The sequence below is a fragment of the Pyrus communis genome, chromosome 4 (assembly GCF_963583255.1).
Source record: "Pyrus communis chromosome 4, drPyrComm1.1, whole genome shotgun sequence".
Lineage (NCBI taxonomy): Eukaryota > Viridiplantae > Streptophyta > Magnoliopsida > Rosales > Rosaceae > Pyrus > Pyrus communis.
In genome coordinates this window covers 27397854-27410700 of record NC_084806.1, presented here as the reverse complement: position 1 = coordinate 27410700, position 12847 = coordinate 27397854, and positions in this window count along the sequence as shown.

Sequence of the window (12847 nt, the reverse complement as noted above, 5' to 3'; positions counted from 1 at the left end):
GGTTCGAGTGAGGAAAAGTAGGTAAATCCATTTTGGTTTTTTGTCAAACAATCGTTTCAGTTTAGTGTGAACACAGAAATTTCTTGAAACAAGAACACGTGTACAAAAATAATATTTGTGTTTAATGATTTTGGGGTTACGATCTCTCTCAAATTTGGTCATCTGATTCGATCTCTGTAAGATGTAGATTTGTTGATCCAAGAGCCGTCGAGGCTTGATCTTGGATGAACAGTTGTAAGTTTCTTCAAGGGCCTTAGGGGCTTTGATCTTAAAGGTTGATGGAAGTTTCTTCAAGGGCCATTGGGCTTGATCTTGAAGGTTGATGGAAGTTTCTTCAAGGGCCTTTGGGGCTTGATCTTGAAGGGCTTTTGAGCTTGATCTTGAAGAACTGTTAGTTTTCTTCAAAGGTCATCGGGGCTTGATCTTGAATGAATAGTTGGTTTTCTTCAAGGGCTTTTGGGCTTGATCTTGAAGAATAGATGTGTGGATTTGTTTGTTGATCCAAGGGCCGTCGGGGCTTGATCTTGGATGAACAGTTGTTGAACGGATTTTCAAGGGCCTTTGAGGCTTAATCTTGAAGAACAATTGTTTGTTGATCCAAGGGCCGTCGGGGTTTGATCTTGGATGAACAGATCTTCAAAGGCCTTCGAGGCTTGATCTAGGATGAATGATTGCCTCAAGGATTTGACGAAGAACGAAGAGTGCTTTCTCCATTCTTCGGGATTCTTGGGAATTTGGGGGTTGGATGCTTGAGAGCTTTAGAGTTTCAAAGCTTCAAGGATTTTGGATGTGTGGGGAGTATTCTCTTCCATTTTGGGAGTAGAGAAATGTATTTTTGAATTGGTTGATTTTTAGATCCTTGATACCTTGAGGGAGAAGCCTATTTATAGGCTTTGAGAATGAATCACCACCACAAATTTTCTTGGTGAAGTAAGTGGATGACGTAGGTGAAGTGAGTGGAGGTTGTAAGTGAAGTAAGTGAATGTTGTAGGTGAAGTAAGTGAATGATATAAGTGAAATGAGTGGAGGTTGTAATTTTAATGCATTGGTCAACATTATTTGAATCAATCATGATTCTGTACGGATTTATTAAAATTATTTTTTATTTTTTTTCTAATTATCCTCCGATTTTAGTTTGAAATGTATCCGAAAAGTAGGATACTCGTATCTTGATAGTATGATACGCGTATCTCGTCAGTCAACAACGTATCCCTTCACTCCAATATATATTGGGTGCGTATCCACGCGTATCCTCTGCAAATCCGTATCCCTACGTGTCAGATATGGGATATGCTGGTTTTCCCCCGTGTCCGTGCATCGTAGCTACCAATGCTACATCTCAATCATTCAAGAAGATAGCATGGATTACCCATATACATTCCAAAGTAAAGAAATAATTCAGCATTACACATACTGAACCTTGCTAGGTGGTAGCAGCCTTGATAGCTCTCTAAAATTTGGATTCTACATCGCTAGCGTGATTGGTAGGCTTTTTCTGCTCTGTTTGTGCATTCTCTTCTCCGACCTTCTTCTTGTTCCTCCATTGTTCGGACCTGCCAAAAGTCTCACTTGAAAGAGGTTGTAATCTCTTCCCAATAATATTATTCTTCTCGCTATGAAAATGCTTTTTAGAAACTCCAAACTTCATATCCTCCAACCTCTACTTCGTTTCCTTATTTTCCTTCTCCAAGTCCTCCAAATCCCTTCTCATCCAAAAAGCACATCCCCTTCAACAATTCCAAATCACCCACATTACTCTCAGCCATCTTCTCCTCCACTACCTTCACCTCCTTAACTTTCTCAAACCCAATCTTATTCCCCATTAAATACAACATCATTTTACCAAACTTTGTTGGAAGTTTCACACCCTAGCACATATTCATCACCACAATTTTTGTCATCGGCAACACAGTCCTCGCCATCACTACAATTCCAGAAAATAACCCATCATTCCTTCCACCCAATGACCTTTCCGTCACAGACCCATCTCCGCCATTTGAATGAGGTCTAAAATTATACATAAATTCACCATTTTTGCCGAGTTTTTAAGGAAAATATTGGAATAACCGTGGAGGTATATGTTGATGACATGGTTGTGAAGAACAAGTGAAATGGGGATCATCTAGCTGACTTGGTGAAGTCATTTGACGTACTCCGTAAGTAAGAGATGAGACTCAATCCTCTTCGTTGTCCAAAGTGGAAAGTTTTTGGGATATTTAGTGACTCATAAGGGCATCTAGGCCAACCCGAATCAGATTAAGGCGATCAGTGAGATGCAATATCCACGAACTATGAAAGAGATCTAGAGTTTCACCGACATAGCTGCTTCACTTAGTCAATTCCTTTCCAGACCAACAAATAAGTGCAAGTTTTTCTTTAATGCCATAGAAAAGAATAGAGGGCTATTGTGGGACGAGAAGTGTGTACAAATGTTCCTCAAACTGAAGGAATACTTCTCTTCACCCCCTTTCCTTTTGAAGCTTATACCAGGAGAAGATTTATACTTGTATTTAGCTATGTTTGAAGCTGTAGTTAGTGCTCTTTTGGTCCGAGAAGACTCGGATGGCTAGAAATCGATTTATTATGTTTTGAAGGCTCTCTTCTAACCAGAGACAAGGTACCTCAAGATGGAGAAGCTAATTATGGCACTGGTCATGGCGGCAAGGACGCTTACGCCCTACTTCAATTCATTCTGAATCGTGGTAATGACTGAATTCCTACTCCTGTCGATTTTCCACAGTTCGAAACGCTCCATCAGAGTTAATAAATGGGCTATTGAGCTAGGACAAAAAATATTGATCTACATGCCCAATACCGCCATTAAGGGACAAACACTCACAAATTTCATTGTTGAATTCACCCCAAAATCCATAAATGCAAAAGAGCCCACTATGGAACCTTTTAAGACTAACAAAGGCTGGCACATATACGTTGATGGATCTACCAATCCGAACCGTGCTAGATCTAGATTAGTTTTAATTAGTCCATACGGGCCGCTGTTAGAACAAATGTTGAAGTTGGGATTCCGCTCCATCAATAATGAGGAAAGAGTAACTTGTACTCTAAGTAATACAAAGGCTAATAAGAAGAAACACTAGAATAATAGGTAATCTAAAACCCAATCTAACTAGGATTTACATAATCTCATATATTAAATCATGTTTACAACATTCCTTTTGAGTGTGTAAATACTCAAGTAGATATCACATCAGATTCAACAAAGTTGATGAAGTCGTCTAGTCAACACTGATTACGGAACATGGTAGTCTCAAACAAGAGAACTTGTAGAAATAAGTCTCTTAAAGCTTGGCTAATGGTAAAATCCAATATGGGAAAAAACCCATAATCTAAGGAAAATGATGAGTTGGATGCAAAGCTAATTTAAACGTCTACGTGACATACATAAAGGTATGACCAACCTATGATGGGTGCCTCGTTAAAACCTAGTCAGGTAGCAAAAACCAAAAGGAATAACAATGTTTCAACTCAAAAAGTTTATGTATACCAATTCCTCGAACAAGCTTCAAAAAAGTATAATTCGGTAGTAACTTGGTGAACAGGTGGACTAGGTTGTCCTGGGAACGGATTTGCTTAATTTCAATTTTCTGATGTTCTTATTGCTGATGAAATTTGGCGCAATATGCTTGGTGTTGTCTCTTTTGAGGTATCCTTTCTTGATCTGCTCGATACATGATGTGTTATATTCATAAATTATTGTAGGGACGTCAATAGCAAAAGAAAGTTCGCATGTGCTTCGAATATGCTTGACAAACAACTCTTAACCAGAAGAATTCTTAAGTGGTTCGAGTAGGGCGATAATTTCAACATGGTTCAAAGAAGTCACAACTAAGGTACGTTTCATTGATCTCCAAATATTGCAGTGTCTCTAATAGTAAAAACATAACTTGTTTGAGAATGTGCCATGTGTGAGTCAGACAAGTAACCTGCGTTAGCATAACCAATAAGGCGAGAATAATTCCAAAGATTGAGGAAGGCATCGACTCTTCTTGAGGATTCGTAGAGATAGAACAAGCCCAAATTTATTGCACCTTTTAGGTAGCGGAAGATTCTTTTAGTATCAGTCTAGTGTCTACATGTGCGTGCATTGCTATGATTAACATTGAAGGAAATGTCCGGTCTAGTGCACTGAGCTAAGTACAATTAAGTGCCAATTGCAAACAGGTAAAGAACTTAAGGCTCGAAGACTTCTTTCACATCGTCTTAAGGATGGAAAAGGCCTCATTTTACATCTAGCGTTCAGACGACCATAGGAGTACTCGAAAGCTTCGCGTTATCCTTATTAAAACAATGGAACACCTTCTGGTGTAGTCTAATTGATGGACAAGAATACCATCTGAACAATGCTCGATCTCCAAGCCTAGGTAGTATCTATTTTTACAAAGATCTTTCATCCTAAATTCCGAATTTAGGTCCACAACAATTCTCTCAAGCTCTTTAAGAGTCTTAGTAAGATCCATGCCATCGACATAAACTACAATGATCGTAAATCCAGGATATGACTTCTTAATGGACACGTATGGGATTTTCGCATCAAGATCTCCATAGAGATCCATGCTATCGACATAAAATACAACGATCGTAGATCGGATTATTTCAGTTGTAAAGTGAATGCCTCAATTGAATCGACGAGGGTGTTTCGTGGTCTAAAACTACTTAGTCAATGAAAGTCCTTCAGAAACTTTCATTTAGATTTTCATATCAAGATCTCCATAGAGATAGACGGTTACCACACCTATGAGCTGCATGTTCAGTTTTTCGGAAACTACCAAACTGATAAGGAATAACGTCCATAACGGGTAAATATGTTTTCTCTTAATCAATCTTAGGGCATTGAGAGAAGCCTTATGCCATAAGGCATGCTTTGTATCGTACTATTTTATTCTTTTCATTACCTTTCCCCACGAAAACCCACTTGTAGCCAATGGCTTCAAATGTGGCAGTTTAGGAATTATGAGCCCAAACACCTTACGTTTCGCAAGTGAATCAAGTTCGACCTGGAGTGCTTGTTTCCAATTTTACCAATTTGTTTGATATCGACATTCATCAACAGAACGTGGTTCAATGTCATCACTCAACATGATATCATTAGTTACTGCATATGTGAATACATTGTCGACTATCATCTTATTCATATTCCAAACCTCATCCAAGCTAGCATAAGAAAGCATAGTGGACCAAAATTTCTCGATTCTAAGGAAAATGATTCTTTTCTTCAAGGATGCTTCCATAATCTAGAATAACCTTATGTGTTTGATAAGATGACTAGGCAATGGCTGGATCCATACTAGTTTCACTAGTCTGTGTTGTTGGTTTCTTCTTTTGAGGTTGTGAATCCTTTGGACCAACTGGTTTACCACATTTTTGGGTGGAAACAGATGATTGGCTAGCCACCAGTGTACTATAATCGGGCATTAGGTGCATCAATCTGCATGACAAGTTCATAGCGTCCCATCATTCTCAGATAGTGATTCGAAGTCCATTAGGTATGTCTATCTTTGTAGGCACGTTTGAAGTTGGTATATGTGATCTCGTCACTTTAGCTAGATTGGTAACATATCCGACATGCTTTGAGTAACACTTTGAAGATCTACGATTCATCACATCTCAACTTTTAGATTGTTCGGTCCAAAGATCAAAATCAGACATAGTGGCAGTCATCCATGATAATTTGCGTCATTTTTCATGAGCGGTGACCTTCTTATCTCCTCTAAAGCAGAGTAGAGTGTCATAAAAGTGACAATCTGCTAAATGAGAAGTAAAGAGATCATCTGTCAAAGGTTCTAAGTAGCCAATGGTTATAGGAAAATCATAACTGACATAGATTTCCATCCTTCTCTAAGGACCCATTTTTGTACGTAAAAGCTGTGGGATCGACACATAGACCACACAATGGTCTTTTTAAATTGTTTTATAAGTAATTTCGTATATGATGTTTTGTACATTTTCTTTTGGTCTGATATTTTTTTGCATATATATAGTTTGGAATTTCTTGGTGATACATCAATTGAATTTATAATTTTAGCATATGCTGTAGTTAGCCTGATTGAATGTGATTATTTAGTGGATGTTTTTCACAGAAACATGTGGGGGAAATGTTTGCTTGTCATTGTTTTCACAAGGACATGTTCCATTGCTGTGCTTTTAAGCCATTATCGTCCAATGTCCAAATAAGTTGTGGTATTTTTTAAGGTCACATGTTGATGCTAAATGATGTAGGACAAAAATTAGATTATTTCACATGCAATAAAACTAAAAGAAGGAATCGACAAGCAAACAAGGAAGGTAATTGGAGAATTGATAATTCATGTGTTAATAAATTATTTGTGGATGTTTTGGATTTTTCGTACCATCTGGTTGACGCAACTTTAGTTTGGCATGTTGGTCTTAGGGCCATAATATATGGATTTGAAGAGAATAGTGAGCAGAACAAGACTCATGGTTATACCATTAGCCCATCAATTTTAAGGCCAAAAATGATGTATTCAGCTTTCAACACAAGGTTTTAAAGTTTGTAATTAAAATCGGACTTTTCACTTGTCTTTTGATTAAGTCATTTGCTTTCATTTTAATTCCTAATGTCCTTTGAGTTGTCCCAACTCCCAAGAGTTGTAATCTATTTATTTAAGTCATTTGGCTTCTCATTAGTAATGATCAATTTAATTAAGTTATCAATTAAACAAAACAACCTTTGGATTTTCAACCAAAATCTGGTGAACTCTAGAAATCATTTTCTTTGAGGGCTTACGTTCGTATTCTTCTTGCTTTGTGTTACGTCACTAAACCTTTTCTAAAGGGTAATGTGACATCCCACATCGCCCAGGGAAGTGATCCTTAAATGTATATTCTCATCCCTACCTAGCACGAGGCATTTTGGGAGCTCACTGGCTTCGGGTTCCGTAGGAACTCTGAAGTTAAGCGAGAAGGGGGCTAGAGCAATCCCATGATGAGTGACCCACTGGGAAGTTGCTCGTGAGTTCCCAAAAACAAAACCGTGAGGGAATGGTAAGCCCAAAGCGGACAATATCGTGTTATGGTGGTGGAGCGGGCCCGGGAAGTGATCCATCCCGGGCCGGGATGTGACAGGTAATGTTAGAGAAACTAAATTTTATAAACTGAATGACGTGGAAGATGATGATTGGATTAGTACTTAAGCGTTGGTTAACGTGCTTATTTCTTATTGGTGACACATCATTTAGTTTGCAAATTTAGTCTACCTAAAAGTGTTATGCTAGGTAGGCTAAATTTGTAGACTAATTTGCAAACTAAATGATGTGTCACCAATGAAAAATAAGTACGTTAATCAACACTTGAATAATAATTCAAGAGTAATGCTTTGTAGACTAAATTTGCAGACTAAATGATGCGTCACCACTAGTTAATGAGCACGTATATCAACGTTTAAGTAATAATCTAATCATCAACTTCCATGTCAAGTTTATAAAATTTAGTCTACAAATTTAGTCTCTCTAGCATTACTCATAATTCAATCATTTCATATCATTTAGTTTAGAGTAATGTTACCTTTATCATCTATTTGTATCATCATTTGTACTATCTCGCTAGTAGAGGTAGGACCCGTCAATGCATGTGGATCCCATCTCTATTAGAGAGATGATACAAATAGATGATAGGAATAACATTTTTGTTTAGTTTACAAATTTAGTCTTCCTAGCATTTTCCTTTCTAAAACAACTTTTACTTTAGAATGAACAACATGCTACAAGGATGTATTTATAATGTTGGTTCATGCTTGTACTTTGGATGAAATAGATAGGAAATCCCCGTATAATCTAACGTTGTCTTCCTCATCCGTTCTTAAGTTTGTGACACAATTTTGTGCTTAGCAGATAAAGAATTAAGCAGAAATTGGTTCTTTACCATAGTGGTCGCCCCATATATATGTAGTTCTCAAATGATGCAGAGGAGACTTTCTCAGGAGCAATATAGCTATTAGTGGTTAGTGATTATTGATGTTTCAATCTGTACCTCCACTTATCTGCTTAGTTGTGATCATATTGTTATAAACTAAACCAAAAACTAATCAAGCAATAAACAAAACACAATGATTTCAGAGTTCCTCCAATATAGGAGTACCTTTTTAACAACGGAAGCTTTGTTGATTACCAACAAATACAAGAGAACTTACAAACACAAAGTGTTCTTAAGTATACAAACTTATGCCTCTCAAAACTCTCACACACAAAACTTTATCCCACATCCATCTGTTTATACTAATAGATGTCACATGTTTACACAAAGTCCCTCGAATATAGGAAACCAAATCCTATACTAAAACCAAATCCCAAACCAACTAGGAAACACAAATCCAAATATCTTGCATCCAAGATATCCTAATCCTTGTTTGATTCTTGTTTTAGTTTAGGCATATTGATTTAATGTCAAATCCAACAATCTCTACCTTGGCATGAAATCCATAACGAGCCATCTAGCAACTTCCATTGCTCCACCATATCGCAAGATCAAACTTGCTTCAACTACACCACATCAAGCAGTGCTCGAACTTAGTTGCATTAACCACCTTTGTCAACATATTAGTTGGATTATCTTCTATAGCAACCTTTTTTAGACGAATCTCACCTTCAACTACCACTTCTCTCACAAAATGATATCGTACATCAATGTGCTTAGTCCTAGCATGATGCACCTGATATCTAGCAAAATAAATGGCACTTTGGCTGTCACAATCACAAGCTATATCTAACAATTTCTGCTAACTTGTGTTGTTCTACACCTAAATCTCCTAACAACTATAGAGTCCACATTGGTTTTTTGATATCTTCAGTGATCGCCATGTATTTTGGTTTTGTGGTTGATAGTGCCACCGTCAGTTGTAATATTGATCTCTAGCATATAGGACCCTTTGCCATAGTAAACACATACCCATTCATCGATCTTCTCTTGTCTAAGTTTCCAGCAAAGTCTGAGTCCACATATTCAACTGAGAACTTATCAATTCCTTCATCACATATTTCAAAACAAATACTTTTGTCCCTCGTTCCATGTAAATACCTTAGTATCCACTTAGCAACATTCCAATGCTCTCTTCCAGGATTATGCATGAATCTACTAACAATTCCAGCTGCGTGTGCTATATCAAGATGAGTACACACCATAACATACATTAATCCTCCAACCAAATTAGCATATGGAATACCATTCATCTTCATCTTTTCTTCATCAATTTTGAGACATTGTTGACTGCTCAACTTGAAGTGAGAACCTAATGGAGTTCCTACAGGCTTAGTGTCTTTTGTTAATCCAAACTTTTGTAACAACTTCTCAAGATATTGCTTCCGAGACAAACACACCAAACCTTTTTGTCTATCCCTTGTGATCCCCATTCCCAATATTTTCTTGGCTTCACCGAGATCCTTCATTTTGAACTCCCTTCTCATTTTCTCCTTCAACTTTTCTATCTCTGAAATATTGCTTGAGGCTATGAGCATGTCGTCCACAGAGATTAACAAGTACACGAATGAACCATCTTTCAACTTCTTGTGATAAACACAGTGATCATAGTGACTTCTTGTATAGTCTTGACTCTTCATAAACTTGTTAAATCTTAAATACCACTGCGTGGGTGACTGCTTCAAACCATAAAGAGAATTTCTAAGCTTACAAACCAATCTTTCTTTTCCTTGAACTTGATACCTCTTAGGTTGTCTCATATAAATCTCTTCATCCAAATTACCATGAAGGAATGCAGTCTTCACGTCTAATTGTACCAATTCAAGGTTGAATTGTGTAACTACAACAAGCAATATTCGAATGGAGGAGTGCTTAACCACAGGGAAAAAAATCTCATTGTAATTTATTCCCTGATTCTTAGCATATCCTTTAGCCACTAACCTAGCTTTAAATCTTACCAAGCTCTTGTCATCCACTACATCCTTCTTTGCATAAACCCATTTGCAACCAATTGCTTTCATTCCTCTAGGTAGCTCCACCAATTCCCAAGTCTTATTCTTGTGAAGGGAGAGCATGTCATTGTCCATTGCATCATGTCATTTACTTTCTTCTTCACTATTTACTTCTTCTTCAAAATTAGTGGGAATTTCAGCCTTAATTATTGGCAATGCATATACCATGCAGGCTATGCAATCTTTATGTCTCACAGGTAAGGATATGTCTCTTTTTCCCTTCCTTTTGGCTATGCAATCATCTTGTATCTTTAGTTCTTCTGATGGTGTTTCTTCTTCATGATCATTCTTTTTATGTTCAAGTTGATCACCTTGTCTTTCTTCTTCCACAACTTCCTTATTTGGCTATGAATTCACAATTACTTGTTCCCCAAACTCCACCATTTGAACATCTTCCTTTAATTTCATGTGACTTTTATTGAATGTCACATCTTTACTTACTATAGTCTTGTTCAACTGAGGACACCAACGTCTGAAGCCTTTCACACCATTATTGAATCCCATAAAGATAGCTTGGCTCATGGATCCAATTTGTTTTCCTTCACATGAAAGTAGGCATTGCATCCAAACACTCGTAGCTTATAGTAGTCCTGAGCTAGTTCTCCAGACCACACTTCAATGGGTGTTCTACCCTCCAATGTTGTTGATGGTGGTTGATTAAGCAAATGACATGCATAGCTAAAGGCTTTTGCCCAAAATCTATTTGGCAGCTTAGCTTGAGATAGCATGCAACGAACTTTCTTGAGCAAGGTCCTATTTAGTCTCTCTGTAATCCCATTCTGCTGTGGAGTATGTCTAACACTGAAATGCTGAGTAATCCCTTCCTTTTTACACACTTTGAAGAAAGGATCAGAGGTATATTCCCCTCCATTGTCACTTCTCAGTATCTTAATCTTCTTTCTAGTTCTGTTCTCCACCATGTTCTTCTATTCCAAGAAGATGTCAAGAACCTCATCATTTCGTTTCATCATATATATCCATGATCTGCGAGAGTAGTCATCAATAAAAGATACAAACCATCTTTTTGTCCACCTAAAGAAGCATTCTTTGAAGACCCCCAAATATCAGAGTGAACATAGTCCGAAATTCCTTTCGTTTAATTAAGAACTGAGCCAAATTTCACCTGTTTGTTTGCCAAGAACATAGTGTTCACAGATCTCTATCTTTCCAGTTTTTGCTCATTTTAAACACCCTTGCTTGATCAATCCTTGCAATGCTTTTTTTTTCCAACATGTCCCAACCTCATGTGCCATAATGCAGACAAGTCACCACTTCATCAGCAACTAGTCACTCCATTTTCCGAAGTCTTTCCTTGTAGCATATAAAGTTAGCCATTCCGAGGCCATTTCATTATGGCAAGTGCTCTTTTAGCAACTTTGAGCATGTTGTTATCGGAGTAAAACTTGTAGTCTTGTGACTTGAGAGTGCCTAGTGAGATCAAATTTTTCTTCAAATTTGGGATGTACCTTACACCATGCAATGCTCGAATCACACCATCATGATGCTTGATCCTGATGCTTCCAATTCCTTGAGTTGTACATGGGTTATCATCTCCCATATACACAGTTCCATTCATAACTTTGAAGCTTGAAAACCAATGCCTTTGAGAAGTCATGTGATGGGTACAACCTGTGTCGAGCACCCATTCTTTCATATAATCAACAATGCTCGATGCAGTTAGGGCATAGACAAATTCCTCATCCTCGACTTCAATCATATTTGCTTTTGAGTCATCATTCTTCTTTTTAGTCTTTTCTTTGATTTTAGGGTAGTCCTTTTTCATGACAAAAAGCACACTCATCTTTGTCCAAGAACTTTCTATTCTTTGAGACTCCTCTAGTATGAGACCTACTATTTTTCCTATACGAACCTTTCTTTTCTTTTGATCTCCATTTCACCATCAAAGCTTCAGAGTTATTCCTTTCTTGCCTGTCAAGGTGTCTCACCTCATGATTCATAAGAGCACTTGAGATTTCATCATACTTAATTGTCTCCATGCCACAAATCCAAGTAGTCACAAAAGGCTCATAAGATTCAAGAACTTGTACAACTTGCTCTTCTTCATATATTTTGTCTCCAATGCTGCCTACAATTCCTTCACAGAAGTTATGTTCATCTCACCATACTTCTATTGCTTTCCCAAGCATAGCCGAATTGTAGAACATGCATGAGCATTCAATCTTTCCCATTTTTCTTTTTTCATCGTAAATGACATGTCTCCTAACATAACAACCAAATCTTGTTGTATCAGGACATCTCGAACCTCATATTGCCACATAGTAAAGTTGTTCATTCCATCAAATTTCTCAATTTCAAACCTAGCACTCTGAACTGTCGTCTTCGTTCCACTAGTACTAGACATTTCTTCAACATCATCACCATTGGTAGAATCACCAGTCTTCGTCATTGCTTGATAATCACAACCCATGTAAGAACCTAAGCTCGTGATACCACTTGTTATAAACTTAACCAAAAACCAATCAAGCAATAAACAAAACACAACGATTTCAGAGTTCCTCCAATATAGGAGTACCTCTCTAACAACAGAAGCTTTATTGATTACCAACAAATACAAGAGAACTTACAAACACAAAGTGTTCTCTAAGTATACAAACTTATGCCCCTCAAAACTCTCACACACAAAACTCTAACCCACGTCCATCTATTTGTACTAATAGATGTCATAGGATTACAAAAAGTCCCTAGAATATAGGAAACCAAATCCTATACTAAACCAAATTCCAAACCAACTAGGAAACACAAATCCAAATATCTTGTGTCCAAGATATCTTAATCATTGTTTGATTTTTACTTTAGTTTAGGCATGTTGATTTAATGTCAAATCCAACACGTATGTCATCTAAATGTTTGAATATGTTGATGCA